This window comes from Macrobrachium nipponense, chromosome 46, assembly GCF_015104395.2.
Source record: "Macrobrachium nipponense isolate FS-2020 chromosome 46, ASM1510439v2, whole genome shotgun sequence".
In the NCBI taxonomy this organism is placed as follows: Eukaryota; Metazoa; Arthropoda; class Malacostraca; order Decapoda; family Palaemonidae; genus Macrobrachium; species Macrobrachium nipponense.
Genome location: NC_061106.1, coordinates 1,905,838 through 1,924,208, shown reverse-complemented (window position 1 = coordinate 1,924,208; position 18,371 = coordinate 1,905,838). Strand labels below are relative to the sequence as shown.

Genomic DNA, 18,371 nt, shown 5'->3' with positions numbered 1-18,371 from the left:
TCACTAGCATTTCAGCGGAGTAATAGTTACCTGTCCAGTGTCCACTGGTATCCTTGTTTGACTGAATACTCGAATAATGAAGCAAAGGTTAATCTTAATAAGAGCTCCGGCCGATTTTTTGTATAAATGTGTTTATACCTTGAAAGAAGATACTAAGTATGTTCTAAGGAAGAAGGAAATTAGTGGCGGAAAGTCCTATCGGTGTAGAAAACACAACTAAATATTTGTACCTACAGAAAAAACAGTCTCCTCATGTTGTTTGTCTTTCTCGTATCACCTATGTAATGAGCTCCTGTTCGTTCGTTTGTGTGCTGCGCAGTCTCAAATTGTCATGGGGAAACCACACCTCCGAATGACGTCACGAAAAAACACTCCACCCAAAAAAGTGACATCATTATAGACAATATCCAATCGTAAATAAGCACGTTTCAGTTTTCTCTGAAACAAAAGAAACGAACTCAGTGTTTTCAGCCAATGACAATATTAATGTTACCAAGTGGGTAATTTTTTTTCGGCAAATAAACCTATTTTCTCAATTTTAGCGTTACTTGCACTAGCGCCATGGCCGAATTAGCAGGACCGTGTACAAGCTCCGATTTTGTTGCCCAGGAAAGTTTCCCCACAGTGTGTGAAATTGCTACGTGAATTATAGAGATTTCACAAACTATTATTATGGGCAAATAGAAAGGCTCGTAACGTTTTGCCCAAAATCACGGATTAATCAAGAGTGAACACATTTGTCCCGACGTGTAAGGAAAAGTGCCGTCTTGACTTGAACAAAAAAGCCTTTCGGTGTGATAAAACCTATGTCTCAATATTTAAAAACACATGGTTCTCAAAGTCTCACGTAGATATTGAAACTAATCTAACATTTTGCTTTATTTTCGTATCAGATTGGTTTTCTTATAAGTTGCTAATTTTGAGCTTCATCTCAGCGATCCCACCATCAATGATTGGGCTTCATTTTGTAGGGAAGTAATAGTAAATTGGGTATTTAGGCGGTCCCATAAAATTGGAGGGGAGGGTAAAATAGTGGAAATTGACGAATCAAAATTTGGGAAGAGGAAGTATAATGTGGGCAGAATTATAGAGGGTCAGTGGGTATTTGGGGGAATTTGTAGGGAGACTAGGGAGTTCTTTATGGTTCCTGTTGAACAACGAAACACTGAGGTTTTGCTTGCTGTCATTAAACAGTACATCGAACCAGGAACAACAATAATTTCCGATTGCTGGAAAGCATACGATTGCCTGAAAAACGAGGGCTACAAACATTTACAGGTCAATCACAGTGTCAATTTTGTTGATCCACAAACTCGTGCCCATACCAATACGATAGAGAGACGGTGGAGAGATGTCAAGAATTTAGTCCCAAAATATGGCCGCCGTAAAAAACATTTTGTTGGATATTTAGCCGTTGCATATTTCAAATTGCACATTCAAGACCCCTTACGAAGGTTTCACGCCTTTGTGAAAGCTGCTGCCGAAGTCTATCCTCCACTGTAAGGTAAGCTATTTCCTGTATATATTTTGATTATCGTGTGAAATATGCTGCAGTATTGTCTCTCAGTTAGCCTAATCGCTGCTCAAATTTTCGGAATTGTCATGAAGTGTGCAGGGAAGGTAGTGGCCTTAAGGGGGGTCGCAGGGGGGGCGAACCAACCCCCCCCGCTAGGCCTAGGTAGGGGTACGGCGCTCTAGGTTAGGTTAGGTGGTTTGTTTGGTTAGCTAGTGCCCTGGAAATCACTTTTCTCTCCTGCTCCCCCCCACCCAAAAACCCCGGTTCCCACTGGGGTTCCCCAAGATTGTTTGATGGGAACAAGGGTGTAATTGCTTGATGCCACCAATATTAATGATCAGTTTAAGCATAATCAATAAAAAATACATCGGAAAAATATATATTCTAATGCAAACAAGAGACGGAGCTCTCCTTTAGATTTACCGAAGCAAATAACAGCATTTTGTCTTCCTGTACCTATGGCAGAGGCAGTGACTGGCCCTTCTGGCATTAATTTTAACAGACCTTCCATTTCCTACCGATTGTTTGCAGTGCAATGTTGGTTACGGTGAATTTTATCATTATTTGTCTAGTGGTGGTAAAGAAGTTGTGATTGAATATGCTCAGACATATTTCATTCTAAAGCAAAAAAACTGCAAGTGTTGTTTAGCTACTAGCTAGTATTTGTCGGATCGACTTCAACAGGAACGCCTTCAGGTGTGATCTGCCACGGTAAGTAGCCTTACTGTAAACCCTGTGGCTAGCGCGTGCAGCACAACGTTACCTCTTGCCGTACATGCCGTGCTTGCCAAGTATCTTTAAATATGCCTTACTGACAGCACACACACATCGATCGTCGCGGATATGTAGTCGCTCCCTACTTTGTTTGTGGTTGTTTTTGGTATCGCCGCCATATGGGTTTTGGTGTTTTGTAGGTGCTCCATGGATAGGTCTAGGTAGGTCTAGTGATTTTTCTGGAAAAACTCATTGTTTTAACTCCAATTACATAGTAAATCTCTAAATCGGATGGTTTGCAGTCAAAATAAATGTTAAATCCGTTGGAACTACATTATTTCTGATGCAACAAATATATTTTTATTCCAGTTTTCCCATAATGGTTGAAACTGTAATTTTACCTAATTTTGTATAGGCTAGCATAGGTTGCTGATCATGTTTACTCTTAGGCTAGGAAAGCAAAGCCTGTTTGGTTTGCAGTTAACCTAGAATAGGTTAGGCTCTGTTAGATCTAGGTGATAACTCCGCATTAGGTATTTCTTTGCAAATTTAGGGACTAGACTGTAATCAACCCCCAGGGCTAGTAATAAACACAGCGAAATACATTTGACGCCCTAGTCCCTAGTGTCTGTCGTAATAGGGAGAACATTCCTTGCAGTCCATGCGGAGTTATTATCAAGAATTACCTTGGCTATTGTCAGAAAATGAGTTATTTTCTTCACTTTAATACCAGTTAATAATATTGAAGATTTTTTTTTTTCTTGTAGTCTCGGTCACATTAAATTTTTTGATGTGAAGAAATACTGTAGGCCATTGTAAGGTTATCAAGATATTGACAGACAAGTACCACCCTCTTAAGACTCATCAAAGTTCTTCCACCTTTGTTGCACAGTTCTTTTTTTTTTTCCAAAGCAATGTATTTCTGGAATGTTTTGGTTTCATCTGGAAGGGTGGGTACCTAGTATATGCAAAGTGCCAAAACATGTTTGGTTCTTTATATTGACTGTCAAGAGTTGAGTAGTATTTTGGAATTGCAGATTGCTTAAGAAATGGGGAAATTTTATTTAAAACCATTATTGTATTTTGGACAAAAATTTAATTTTTCTAGGCTGTATGTGCTTTGAAGAAGTAGTTAGAGATAGTGGACCCCAACCTTTTATCTTACAATTTGGGGGACTACAGTGGGAAAGCAGCTTTTTTAGATGGAGTAAAATGTAAAACTAAAGTACATGGATCAGTTAAACTTAACCTAACCAAGGGGTCACATCTTGACCCAGCTGTAGGGGGCTTCACTTCCACTGGAAACCACTGGCACTACCTAACCTAACGTAGGGCACCTGGTCCTTGGCCTAGTGCAAAATATTAGTTTTCTCTGAACTTACTGTAATCTGAAGCAGAACTATCAGGTAAGTCAAAATCTCCTTAGAAGTTGATAGCCTCTTGGTGTCAGACTATGGAGGGTTAACTGGTGGTTCCCAATCAAAATTAATTTCCATGGTGGAAGGTGCAAACCTCTCAAGGAGAAACCTTTGAAATTATGAGCCAAGAAATTACATCTCCACATTTTCTTAATTGTAGTGAATAAAAATTTTATGTAAAAAAACTATATTACAACTGTTTGTGAGGAGGACGATAGTGCTGTCAGAGCTGTAACTCCATTCATTTCATTTACTGTGCCTTCTTTCAGATTCTCTTTAATTCCATAACTTTCCACAATCTCCTAAACAATTGATTCAATTAAGTGCAACTGCAAGGGTTTCCTCCTGTTACACCTTTCAAACCTATTACTGTCGATTTCCATTGGCCTAAATTCTATATTCAGTTCAGTGTACTAAAAAACTGACTTCAGTGTGTAGTCATAGGTCTTTCATTGCAGGTGTGTAAACACTTCTTCCTTAAAAATTATATCTTGCCTAATATTCATTGTGTGTTTGCAGGCTTATGTTCATTTCAGTAACAGATTAGCTGTTTAGAGTGGGAAAGGAGGATTTTTTGCAAGGAGGAAAATACCCAAGAGTGAAACCCAAGGATGTATACTAAACAAGCGTACATTGATATTTCAGCTAGTCCTGATTGTGATTACGTTTTTGAAACCGAATTATACATTAGGTATGTAAGGGAATTGTGACTTGTCTTGTTTGGGGATAGGGCAAAGCCCATGATCAGTAAAGGACCTTGCATCCAAGGTTTTGGTTAGGTATGGGCTGTGTTAGGCCACAGTCAGTGTTAATTTAATTTACAGTGCCCTAGGGCAGAAAGGGAACATTGCCCTAGAAATTAAATTGCAATCTTATTTTAATTTTTTCCCTGTGTGAGGTTAGGCTAGGTTGGATATTATATTACATTATGCTGAGCTTTTAAGTCTCATTTATATGCTTGATATAGAAATCATACTGAAATCTCATAACTTGTACTGTTAACATCTTTTAACATCCAGCCTATAAGCTGATGGGGGCTCCAGGGGTCTGTGGAGCAAAGCCCACCCAATCGAGCAAGGACCTGGCATCATAGGTTAGGTGAGGTTTTCAACCCATAATTTATCTTCCCTTCTATCGAAAAACAGCACTGTTCTGCTGTGGCTCCTGATGATTGTAAGATATACGTCTATCGAAAAACGGCACTCTTCTGCTGTGGCTCCTGATGATTGTAAGATATACGTAGATGTAAAGGAGAATGGGAGAATCATTATTTGATTAGTTTTGAGGAATTTTATCATATGCTCTGCAAACATCCTGGTATTCAAGATACCATTAGAATGCACGAGTTTTGGATTCGTGAGATTCTACATTTGTAAGAATTCAACAGGTTATCATTCTCTTATCCTAAGATGACCAATTTCCTAAAAGTAGTGTTAGTTTAGTAATGCTTTTTCAAATTACTGGTGTGGTTTTAACAGGTCATATATGGGTCTATAAAGAATCCAGAGAAATTTTAGGCTGTTTATTTGTAGGAATGTTACAACATTACATATTGAACTGGTTCCTTAAATGGCATTTATCAAGCTGCCGTCAGTTCTTGGCTTTTGACATATTCTTTTGTATATGAACTATAAATTATTACACCTTTTAGTGGTTAGTGATTCATAGAATTTTAGGTAGATCTAAGCTGTTGTACCGCGGCGAACTAGACTATACCAGGTGACGTTTTCCTTTACAGTTTTACCTCCTGAACAAGAATTTAAAGTACATTTTTTCGGCCGGCTGTAATTTACCTTTGAACTCTATCCTACGGTAAGTGGGACCAATGGGAATGCGGAGTTCTGGGTGGGGTAAAACACTTGGGAGAATTATGCCGTTCAACTCTATCCTACGGTAAGGAGGACCGATGGGAATGCGGGGTTTTGGGTGAGGTGAAACCCTTAGGGGAAGGTTTTGCCGTGTTATTTTGTTATTTCCTCTTAATCATGACATTTGAAACCCGAAATACAAGCTGAAATAAAGCGATAAATAAACCGATAATGGAGCCGTTACATACCCCAAATCCACCGATTACTACTGCTATTACGACGCCGAATCCTACTACGCATGTGCCAATCCTAGGGCGCATGCACCGTGATATAAGGGAGCTTTTGTTTCGCACACAAACTTCCTAAGGAGATAAATGACGGGGGTTTTGGTGGGGGTTACACGTATTTAACCAATCATGTTGCATTACTAACCCTTCATTGCGACAGGTGGTTTTGGGGGGATTCCTGCATTGTTACATATATTCCTTTTCCTCAGTTGTTTTGTAATTGTGTAATATTATTTCAAGCTTTTATTTCAGTTCTGTATATCATAGTATTGAATAATATGTGCACTGACTTGTTCTCACTTCATAAAGTTGCCCTATATATCTTACAATATAACGTTACAATTGAGGGCATGCCCCAGAAAGTCTCCTGAGGGGTGGGACTAGGAGGTTTTAGGACGTTTCGAGACCTTTCTGTCAATGACGTGAAAATTGATGGTATTACACTTTTACATTTTAGACATTCCAAATTACACATGCATTTTTTTTCTCCCTGCTATATTCACCTTTACTTGCCTTTCTGATCCATAACAATTAATTGGATAACATTTTACTTATTATATTTACCTTTCATTATTATCATCTTTCTCAAGTGGGGTATGGGATGCCTCCCCCCCACCCCCTGATCTTGGTCATACATTTGTTCCGATACGTAATACAAACCATCGGTCCTTTAACAATAGGAAGTAGCTAGCGGCAGCTGGGACGGTCGTAAGCTTCAAACAAGGGGAGAACGGTAGTTAACTGCTTGTCCGATCGTGCGCGCGCCCGCGCGCCTGAGAGGTGAAGAATCACTTTTGCTTTCGGCCGCGGGTGTGAAGGACGTGTTCGTCATCGCTCTCTGCCCGCTTCATCGTCGTATGCTTTGTTTATAATTGTGTTTTCTACTAATGGTTGTTTGACTTGAAAATGAAACTGTAAGTACACTGTTTTCATTTTCATTACTTAATTATGAGCCAACAGGGAGCTATCGCCGTAGATGCGGCGATTTCCGCTCTTTTCATGAAATTGATACCCTTGAATTATGTCTCGGTGCCGAGGGCGGGTGTCGAGGGCGGGCGCTCTCGCCGAGTCATGTATTTTGGGCGAAAGTGTGTAATTGAAAAATGTAAGTACTCTTTTCATTATATTTTTGCCCTGTGTGTTCGTTGCCGAGAGCGTGATTGCGCTCGGCACGAGCCTCTTATTTTGTATGAATAGAATGCAATGAAAGTGGATTCGCAATGCAGTATTCTTTTCACTTTTCATTTTCATTTATTTAATTGCATCAAATTTAATTTTGGATCAATTTCCGCTCTTACCCGGGAATTGATCCTTACGATTTATTTTGTTCATGAAACTTACCTGTCAGATATATATATAGCTGTATTTTCTGAAGTCCGACAGAATTTTAAAAATCTCCGGCACACACAGTGGTCGGCCAGGTGGTTAGTACCCATTCCCGCCGCTGGTAGGCGGGTATCAGGAACCATTCCCGTTTTCTATTCATAATTTTTCTGTCGCAGGTACTGGGAAACACCTGTTTTCAGTACCTCCGCTTAGGATTTTGGAAACTTCATTGCCGCTAAGTATCCTAATTGTCTTTATTTTATTTACTTGGATTTGTGCTAGGCATACGCTATCTTAAATTGATTTGAATTTGATTCATTTTTGCATAGATATCTGAATCTAGTTAGGCTAGTTTCAGAGGGTGTTGTCTGCAAAGATAGGGTGTGGCTACCGAAAGCTTCGGTAGATCCGCACTTGGTATGCACGAGGGGTATGGGTCTTGCTTCTTTGTTGAGATTTGTCATGCAAGGAGTGCGAGACTTTGTCTAATTCCGTAAGGAAGACGTATGATTCGTATGTACGCAATTAATCAGTAAACATGTCTAATTCCGTAAGGAGACGTATGATTCGTATGTACGCAATTAATCAGTAAACCAGCAGTCCCAGTCATGTAGTGATCCTGCTAAACCTTCCTGTAGACTTATTTTGCCTAACCCTGTAGTATGGCTACGGGTTATGAATATGTCTGCGAGAATATGTCGCTCTCCTTCATTGTTGTGAAGAGTGCTACTTCTGTTATTGTTACTCCTAACCCTGTAATGTTGCCTTCGGGCCCTAAAACAGTGTCTGTAGAGGTTATTGCCCTTTCTCTAATACTCTATTGATTCGTAACTTAGAATCGAAATTGCTTGCTTTAGAGAACAATAGTGAAGTGGCTAAGTGCAGTGACAGTGCCCCTTGTGTAGTGGAGGGTGCGTCAGATCGGCCTTATTTCGCCTCTAGGCCGGGACCTCTGCTTGACTCCCAGGACCCGGGGAGAGAGCATGTCGAAAGCCGAAGGAGGGTTACGAGGAACCCCCACCGATCTGGCGTGCCTTCGGCAGTTTCTGATGAAAATCCCCAGACTGCCAAAGTGAGTGCACGTGCACGAATCCTGAAGGATTGCTTCTCGTCCTCCGAAGCGTCCTCCCCACGCAGGGGTTGGAGATTTCGGAAGGACTCGCGCCCTCTAAATAGAAGCTTTATAGAAGAGGACGCTTCACGTCCTCTCTCTCTCTCGTTATGCGTTTCAGTGAGAAGTAAGAAGGCGAATGTCGCCTGATCACGTGTACGTCTTTCCACCGAGAAATATGAAAAAGAAGTCTTAGTAGCAGGACGCTTTTGAGAGCGGACGTCCGAGCTTTGTTACTGTGAGAATAAGAAGGCGTTCCCTTGCCCCTCGTATTCTCACATGATCAACCCTTCTCCTGAGACTGCTTCGTGCAGTCGGATTTCTCTCCGAGATGTATCTCGCTCTTCCCTGAAGGCAGTTTCTCTCGCTTGTTTTGACGCCTGTCAGGAGCGTGACGCTTTTCTGCATGCTTCTTTTCACGCTCGGCTTGGAAGGGACGCTCGGATGGACGCCAGGCACGCGCGGGTGCACGCCAAGCGCGCACCAGTGGACGCCGAGCGCGCGCCAGCGCACGCCAGGTGTGTCGCCTGGCTGAACGTTTCTGTTGAACTCTTCAAGCTCTTGTTTAGGTAAAGCGCAGCCTTATTAGGGAAGTAAACATACTGTGTGAGGGAATGGATGAGCTTGCTGGGGACCATTTTCTTCCTAAAGAAGTTTGTTTCCCTGAATAGACTGCAATCAGACCTCTACATGTTTTTCCTACGGAAACTGAAATTTTATTCGAGATCTAGGAATGATTCTGAACATCTCTCAGTGCGTCAAGTATCACCTGAGGTGATAGAAAGAAGGTGCCGGACATCTGGAGAGGGTTTCAGATGTCCTGGATCATAATCTGAAAGAAGTGGAAGCAATTTGGTCGTCCCTCCAGTCCTCGAAACGAGTTTTTGGAACCAGTGGTCCATATCAACTCTGGTCTTCCACAGCTCTCTCATATCTTAGGAAGTATCTTCTCTCGGTCCCTGTTCGGGTTTACGAGAAAGAGCCTATTATAACAACAGACGTAGAATGTAACAATCCTCTAGAGGTTCGTTACAGGATTGCAAAAAGTCCGTACGAATCGTCTAGATCGACGGCAGCAACTACTGACTTCCGAGTGGAATCTTTCTTTAGAAGTATGCTGAGAGTTGTGGAGACTTTAGGGACGTCCTTTCATTCCTCTCTCTGCTATGTTGAGGATGAAGAGGCTTCTTCTCTGCTCCCTATTCTCGATCGGGAGCGGTACTTTAAACGCCATCCTATGATATTGAACGGGGATGGATGTTTAGTCTCTTTTTTTTTTTTTTCCCCTTTTTTTTTTTTTTCCCCTTTTTCAAATGCTTAGGAAATGTAATAGATGATTTATGACGTCACAGGGAGCGACATGACGCTGTTCGCCCCATGTGGCCTTCAAGATCCTAGATTCACAGAGGTCACGTCCTTCCTAGTTCACTTTCCAAGGACCTTTTCCGAGAGAGTCGGTCTACTCTAACACGAAAGGTACCTATAACTTCTCCGCTCTGAGTCTGACCACGTTCAGACTATCGAGATGTTGACAGCATAAGATTACCGTCTTCCCTTTCCGTTTGAAGAATGGGATAAGCTGGGCAGTCACAAACTATTAAAGAATACGCAAATATGTTGTTGATGGCCTTTGGGCTCAGAGATTTGCTTCTGTCAAACAACAAAGCCCTACACGATCTTTGAGTTCTGTGGAATCTCGAAACACACTGACCATCTACTTTTTGTCTTGCCTGTTTTCTCGGAGTCAGACACTCGTGCGAGATCAGGCGACATATATAGCCCTGAGTTCTTGTTGACGAAGTTGGTTGCGTTTATACACACCCCCGATGATCGTTTTACATGAGACCAGGTTGGACTGTCAGGCATTCGTCCTTCGGGACTGAATCGCCTTTTTGCTCCCTCGCTCCTTTCTCCTGGCACCAGAAGCTCGAGTCAGGAGTTGCTCAGGAGTTGATTCGCTAACGACGTTGGGTTGCGTTGATACACCCCCAAGGTTTGCTTAGCTTGAATCGCCCAGGCAGTCCAGACACTCATCCTTCAGCGAAGAATAGTGCCTTATGGTCTTCAGGGTACAGCCTTGCTGTCCTTGATTCGTCTGACTGGTCAACTGGTCGGTCACCTGTGCATGTCCAGATCGAAGCTTTCTATATGGAACTTAGACGTAGTCTGAAGTTCTTGATGTCAAAGCATTTCGAACCTCTCCTTTTGGTTAACTTATTGCACATGACCAGAAAGGCCTATTTTCTAACCACTCTAGATACGACAAAGAGGGTTAGTGAGGTTTAAGCCATCGTCAGAAGTTTTGGCTTTAGGGAACACAATGCGGTGTGTTCGCTAAAACCTTCCGTTGTGGCCTAAGAATGGAAACCCGTCTAGTCCTTGGGCCAGGAGCTTGGAATCAAGGGATGGCAAAAGTTATTGGGCAAGAGCCAGAGAGAGTCCTGTGCCCTGTCAAAGAACACCCTGGCTTTAGTGTTAAGGAGTTCTTTCAAAAAGTCTCCTTCATTGTGTTTGCACAAAGATTTGAAATCTTTTGATCTGAATGCTCACGAGGTGAGGGCGCGGCCTCGGAAGCTTTCAACAGAGCATGGCACTCAGTATCATATGAGTACCACGTTTTAGCGAAGCAACTGTGTTCGCTTCACACTTCCTGCGGGATGTGAAGACGGCATATGAGATCTACTGCTCGCTAGGGCCATAGTGTCTGCAGACACAATCTTGGGGGCAAGAAGTACCACTCATCCTATCTGTAGAAAATGGTTAGGAAGAGCTCTTAATTTAGTTATTGAGTCGCTGCCAATGGCGACTTCTTAACTCTTAAGCCTTAGTTAAAACACCTTAACTTTGGCTAGGTTGGTCAGGTGGTGATGTATGTATATATATATATATATATATATATATATATATATATATATATATATATATATATATATATATATATATATATATATATATATATATATATATATATATATATATATATATTTATATATTTATTTTACTTCTTAGCCCTCATGGTATGGTCAATATGGTCTAGTCACGTCGTGGTCTCGCCCACCCTGTTGACAGATCATCTGGAGTGCACCAGCTATATAGGTCTCTACTCGCTGGCAACTCTAGTAGCACAAGCAGACTTACGTGGCAATAACCACAAGCCAGCTATGCTAACAGGTGGAACCAAGATGTAAATCATCTGCATGCATTTGTTTCCCAAAATCCTTCTATTCTGTCCCTTCCCACCTCCAACCGGTGGGATTCAGCTATATATATATCATCTGACAGGTAAGTTTCATGAACAAAATGATATTGTTATGATACAATAAAGTTGTTCATACTTACCTGGCAGATATATATAAACAAGTACCCACCCACCTCCCCTCAGGGGACAGTAAAGGAAATAAAAATTAGAATAGAAAACGGGAATGGTTCCTGATACCCGCCTCCCAGCGGCGGGAATGGGTACTAACCACCTGGCCGACCACTGCGTGTGCCGGAGGTTTTTAAAATTCTGTCGGACTTCAGAAAATACAGCTATATATATATCTGCCAGGTAAGTATGAACAAACTTTATTGTATCATAACAATATCATTTTCTGTGAAAGTGAAATCGCAAGTGCAGTATTCTGTTTCATTTTCATATAAATTTTATGATAGCATCATATTATTATGGATCAACTTTCCGCTCTTACCCGGGAATTGATCTTTTCCCCTTTAAGTTCTATGAAGTGAATCGCAAGTGCAGTATTCTGTTTCATTTTCATATTACTTTTCACTGCTGTGCGGGGGTAGGGGAAGCGAAGGTCTGCCAGGAAGTCGTCGGAAAGCTCTCCCTTGACTCCCTTGGTATCCGATTCTTCGTCTTCTTTCCTGCTCCCCGCTCAGCTTCCTCGTTGTATTTTGTATTTGGGGTCTTCCTTGCGTTCGGGGTGGGGCATGTCTCCCCCCCGTGCGTGAGGGAACCCCTCTTACTAATCTGTCTGTGCTACTGCAGGTGCTACATCCGTGGGAGACGACCTTGGACAGGTATGGACCACTGCGGCGGCAGGGCGTGCCTAGCATCCACGGGCTGCTGCAGCGTCTAGCGAGGTCTGGGGCGGTGGGGGGACATTGGAGCGGCCGCTTATGCTGCCTTCCCCCGTGGTCTACCACCCCTCACAGCTGTGGTCGGTGACGTCGTCTGCCGCTACTAGGGCCGGTCGCCGCCGTACCGAGGGGGGGTATGCCGCTGCCGCCTGTTCTTAGTGTTACCTGCCCCAGACTTCCGCTGTTCCAGCAGCTCGCCCCTGGACCGGCCGCCAATACCCAGGTTCCCGCTGGCTGCCGATGATTCTATGAGGCGATGGCTGGGCCTGCCGTACCTGCCGCTAATGTGGTTCCCGCTACTGGCTTGGCTGTCCCTTCTGTGTTTACCGCTGCCGCTGTTCCTGCCGCTCCTGAGCTGGTTGCTGTTCCTGTCGCTCCTGGTTCCTGCGCCTGTCCATGCTGGTCCTGCCCATGGTGTGTCTTCCCCAGTCCCAGGTCCTTCCGGACAGGTGCAGTCGGGCCGTGTTGCTTCGGCAATAGCCCCGACTCCGGCCTGGATGGAGGACCTGATGACTGTCCTGCGTGAGCTGACGAGGAAGAGGAAGAAAAAGAGGAAGGTGTCATCTTCGTCTTCATCGTCTGCTGCTGCCTCTTCCCCTTCGACTTCTAAGGCCCATAAGCCGAGGAAGAAGGCTGCCTCCCCCCCCTAAGAAGTCTCCTTCGGGAACTTCTAAGGGTCCGTCCCACCGGGGTGGGACGGGGGGTCCTTCTGCTGGTCCTCCTGCTCCTTCGGGAGCGGGACCCGTCTCCCCTTCCATAAGGAAGAGATAGACGGGGACCAGAGGAATACCGGTTAGCACTGGTACTTCCTCGCCTGGTGCTAGCAGCGATGCCGCTACGCTAGGTTCCGGCTCGGTCTCTTGTTCACGAGAGATCCCGAGTGTACGCTCTCCCTCGGGAGACCGTGCAGCCAAAGTTTTGGCGCCAGAGTTCGCTCGGCGCCAAGACGCGGCACGGAGCAGAAGGCTGGTGAGAGCCGCTCAGGTGACTCTCGCCAGGCCAGCGGCCGCTCTTGCAGCGTCCAGCCGGTAACCCGGGTTTCCCCCCTAAGAAGGCTCCTTCGGGAACTTCCAAGGGCTCGTTCCTCTCCCGTGGGATGGGGAGGTTCTTCTGCCGGTCCTCCTGCTCTTTCGGGAACAGGGCCCGTCTCCCCTTCCGCAAGGAAGAAGATGGGGACCAGAGGCGTACTGACTACCACCGGTACTTCCTCGCCTGGTGTTTGCGGCGCTGCCGCTACGCCAGGTTCCGGCTCGGTCTCTCGTTCGCGAGAACTTCCGAGTATACGATCTCCCGCTAGAGAGCGTATAGCCAAATTTTGGCGCCAGAGTTTGCTCTGCGCCAAGTACGTGGCACGGAGCAGAAGCTGGTGAGAGCCGCTCATGTGACTATCGCCAGACCAGCGGCCGCTCTCGCAGCGACCAGCTGGTAACCCTGGTAGACGTGACTGTCTCTGACCAGTCACGGGCTGAGGCTGGGAAGAGGTTCCCCCCTCCTGATCGTTGGTGCCAGCCTCGGCTGGTACCAGCGGTATGACGCGCCGCGAGGACACGCACCGGTCTCACCGCGACAGTGGTCTCTGCAGGTCTCCTGACCGCCGCTCCCACAGGGACCGGGCGGATAGGGGGACCAGCAGCAGCTCCTCTGCACACGAGATCGGGGCAGCTGTTCTCGGTCCAGCAGTTTCCCTGGGAAACGGCTCGACTAGGCCTGCAAGTTGGCGATCGCCTGCAGCCCTCTGCCAGCGAGCGAAAGAGGAGCGTCATGTCTTCCTCTCCCGTGCCTGCAACTTCCTCGGTTTGCCCCAGGCAGAGCGAGGCACAGCGGGGTGATCGTGAGGGGCATACCCCGCACGATCCCGTCACGACGCCGTAAGTACCAGGTACGATCTTCGGACCGACCAGGACGTACGTGCAAGTGGCAGGAGGAGATCGAGAGGGGTCTATCGCAGTTCCTCCTCCTTAAGGGGGAGGTTCTCGGAATGCTCTTGTTCGAGGGGCTTGACGGTCCTACTCTGCAAGATGCTATGACTTCCGAGATCCAGAGGAACTTTGTCGAGGTTATGGCACTGATTCGTCAGCGCAACGACCTCGGGGAAGGATCGCCGCTCCTACCAGCAGAGCCCACGTCTCGACTTGAGTCGTTTTGGGGCCCGAGAGGGAACCCAAACCGACGGTGGGTCTGCTGCGATCGGAGCTTGCCGATTCTGTCTTGAACCAGAGTCTCTCGTCTCCGGATAAGAAGGCTCACTCAGATCTGGCCGGTCGAAGAAGCTACTTCCACCTCCTCTACTGCGACAGAGGCGTTTCTACGTGTCTTCGGACACCGTATTTAAATACTCCTTCGGTCCTCCTGAGAGGTTTCGACCTCGACGAGGACTGGAATGAGTCGGAGGACGGTATCGGCTCGCTCCTGTCAGGTGTCGATCAGCCCCACCCAGACGACGTTCACAGTGGCGGCAGACCCTTACCTACAGTGAGAGTTCGTAACCCTCCTCGGGAAAACGTTTTCTCCTGACGATACGTTTTCCCAGACTCTGAGAGGCCATCGCCACAAGGCGATGGCTGCTCCTACTCTTCTCCAACTGCTAGTTCCACTGGGAAGGCGAGCGAGTATCCAATTCCTCCCCCATTCCCTCTTTCCTTACGGCTACGAGGGAAATGGGAGGGATTCTACAGAGATTTCTCTGTAGGATCCCACGTTGGGGACTGCGCTACCGGGGGGACCTTCGGGTCCTACCTGACGTAAGCCCGGTCGTTGAGGAGGGATCCTGCCCCATCCTCGATTTCTACGGGAATTGAGAGGACCACCAGCCGATATAGTTTGACGAATTCGGTGGGGGTTTCGCAGAGTGCTTAGAATTCTACGGAATTTCTAGTGCATTCAGTGTTCGAGTTTTTTACGATCTCCAAACACTTAGGCGAGACCACGGTCCAAAGTGAGCGAGACGAGAATCCCCGATAATTGTTACACAATAATCGGGAACCTCGCCTATGCTCGAATTCCTGGAATTTCTAGCATTGGGAAGAAGACTGCTGCTGAAAGAAGACTAACTCACAGTAGGCGACCAACCTGGAATAGAGAAGAACAGACGGGAACATCCAGTTTGTCTTGAACTATCGTCTTCGTTATTCTGTTCACCATTGAAGCTTTCCTTCGAGGAAGACTTCTCCTTCACTCTCTTTGATAGAGATCGAAGGTGGTCGATCTCCAATCCTTATTTTTGTTTTCTTGAAGGAAAAGAATTTAGGATAGAGATCGTTGTTCAGAATCCTACAAATATACTACGTATATTAACCTCGCGACATGATTCTGCTAAGCAGTTGAATTGTCCAAGGGGTAGGCGCATGTCCTAGTTACTCTACGGATTGCGACTTAGACGAGGAGTATTCTAATAGAACTGTAACTCGGGGTTGCCTACAACCTCCCAGGAGTTTCCAGTTTCAATTTTATATACTTATGGTTTTGTCACTACAACACCATTTCAGCTTTTGTATTTACCGAAATTTGTTTCGCCCAAATATAATTGCTCGAGCATATCTTTTTATGCTCGGTGGTTCTAGCCGAACGCATTCCTTCGTGGAAAGGATTATTTGGCAACTCAGGATGATGAGTCGGCGACAGCTACTGCATATTGAATTGCCCGAGGCAATTCAGTACCAGCTGGCGCTTTGAGATGCACTGGTTGTTATGTCTTCACCCCTGCAAATTTGATTGAATACCACCGTATCTCTGCCCAACAATCACGGACTTAAGTCTCTGATTAACGGGGATTCTCGCATACATGAATGACCATCTACTGCTGTGACGCTCTAATTCATCGCCTTCAGTATTGCGAGAATTTACAACAGAGATATCTCTTCGACTTTCATCTGTCTGTTTACCGCACTGTAACAAAATTCTGTAATGGTCTCTTGCTGCATCGCACTGCGATAATGCGAATGATTTTTGCGGAATCTGAGTTTGTCCTCAAAATATCTCTTATTCGGAGGTGTGCAATTATTCATTGTTCACCCCGGATTAGTAGATGTATTGAAAGACATCGCCTACTCCCACACCTGCCAGCTCTACTTCCAAACGTTCAGCCCATGAGAAGCAGTTCTTCAGGCGGCTCTCCCCTGTGTTTTCATTACTGAAGAACGCCCCGCTTTCATTGCAACTACGACTTCTCACCGGACAGCAATGAAATAGCGGTTAGCGTTTTCAGTCATTTGTAAGCACAGGTTCTGAATCTTGAGAATCCTTCTCTTGATTCGTCTGTGAAGACGTAGGTTGATTTCAATATCTACCTTCGTCTTCAACGGCACATAGTGTTGTTTCTCCTTAGCTGAGATTCAACAACTATGAGAATGTTTTGCCTTCAGGGACCTCGGTCTCTAGAAGGCAATTGACTTTCGCCTGTTGGGCACATGCCTTAAGAGAATCATCACATCACCGTCCGGCATTGGTGACAAACAAATACATTATTTGTTTGGTCTCTCGGCATAACCCTTTAAGGCGAAGGTCACGTGACTTACTCGGATGCTTGGACAACTTGCCTCACTTCCGATACCGAACCAGTCAGTCAGCAGCTGTCAGAGCGCCCGAGTCAGTTACGAACTACGCTGTGGACTTAGTTCGGTTGTTACAGAGCAATCATTACTTCGTCTTAATAGCTTGTCACAGTACCCATACCATCGACACCCACCATGGAGTGTCTGTGTCCTATCCACTACCGAGAACTTCGCTGCATGGGGATAGGAGGATGCGAGACTCTTCCTGGCAAACGGACAGACCAGTATGTGGGTACTGGACATCACCGAAGTCGAGAAGAGGGATAGGTCATGCGACTATTCTCTTCTTTACTCTGAGGAAACTGCATGACTTTTCCTGCGAAGTCAAGCATCCAGGGGATGGGGATCCGTGACACTCTATTTCGTACCGAACTTCGTAGCGAAGACTCAGAAATCCTTCGGTCCCTGACGATTGGTTCGAGTCGTTCACAATCCCCTCCCTAATGGAAAAGTGAAGCCTTCGATGCGAAGGAGATGCTGCTTTTGTCCGCAAGAAACTTCTCCGTGGCGCAGGTACTGAAGGCGGGAGGGGTCTGGTCCAACCAGACCACATGCACCTCCTTCTACCTTCGGGATATTGCCCACAGGTCCTTGGATCTTTTTCCTTGGGACCCGTGGTGGCTGCTCAACACGTTGTGTAGCGAACCAGACCCTCGCAGGCTGAACAGCATCGAGTCCTGGTGTGACCGTAAGAAAGGATGATGTGAATGAGAGTGTGACTGGCTCCTCTTCCCATCTTTTTCTTTCCCTCTACCTGTGGGTAGAGGGACAACGGTCGTCACCTGCTGGATAAGGACGAGATGCAGGTGAGCTACTCAACAGAAGCCCCATCCTATCCCTTTCACTAGGGATAGGAGCGTATATCCACCACTTCCTCCAACAATGGGGGAGGAAGTGGAGGCCAGCTTGAGACAACCCATACTTTGTTGCCTCTTGCAAACAGGAACAAGTTCTTGCTTGCTGGTACGAAGAGATACGCTTGCCTTCCTCTCTTAGTACTCGGCCCAGAGGTCTGACCATTGATCCTGCGGTGCACACCCGATCATCGGACAGAGGCTTGGATCCCTCCCTCGCCTTTTTTACGACCAGGAGGGGGCATTCCAGGGATGGACGAACACCAGTCGTTCATCAAAAGACTCAGATTCCTCCCACCAAGAAGTGAGTCTTCCTATTGTTAAAGGGACCGATGGTTTGGTATTATGTATCGGAACAAATGACAATTTGTCGAAAATTGCATTTTTCCTAACTATACAAACCTGAGGTCCTTTACTTTTATTTGTCCCTCCTCATGCCACCCCTCACTTGCAATATTTTGCAATGGGCCAAACGCAAAAGTGATTGTTGACTGTCGGACAAGCAGTTAACTACCGTTCTTCCCCTCCCCCTTGTTCGAACGACTTACGACCGTTCCAGCTGCCGCTGGACTACTTCCTATTGTTAAAGGACTTCAGGTTTGTATAGTTAGGAAAAATGCAATTTTCGACAAAACTTGTCCATATTGTCTCTTGCAAACAGGAACAAGTTCTTGCTTGCTGGTACGAAGAGATACGCTTGCCTC

General features: G+C 45.7%; 1 long non-coding RNA gene across 1 annotated transcript in view; it reads left to right on the top strand.

Moving 5' to 3' along the window:
• LOC135214724 (uncharacterized) overlaps window positions 1–18,371 on the top strand; it is a 43,843-nt gene that overhangs the window by 1,086 nt on the left and 24,386 nt on the right. The window lies entirely within an intron of this gene.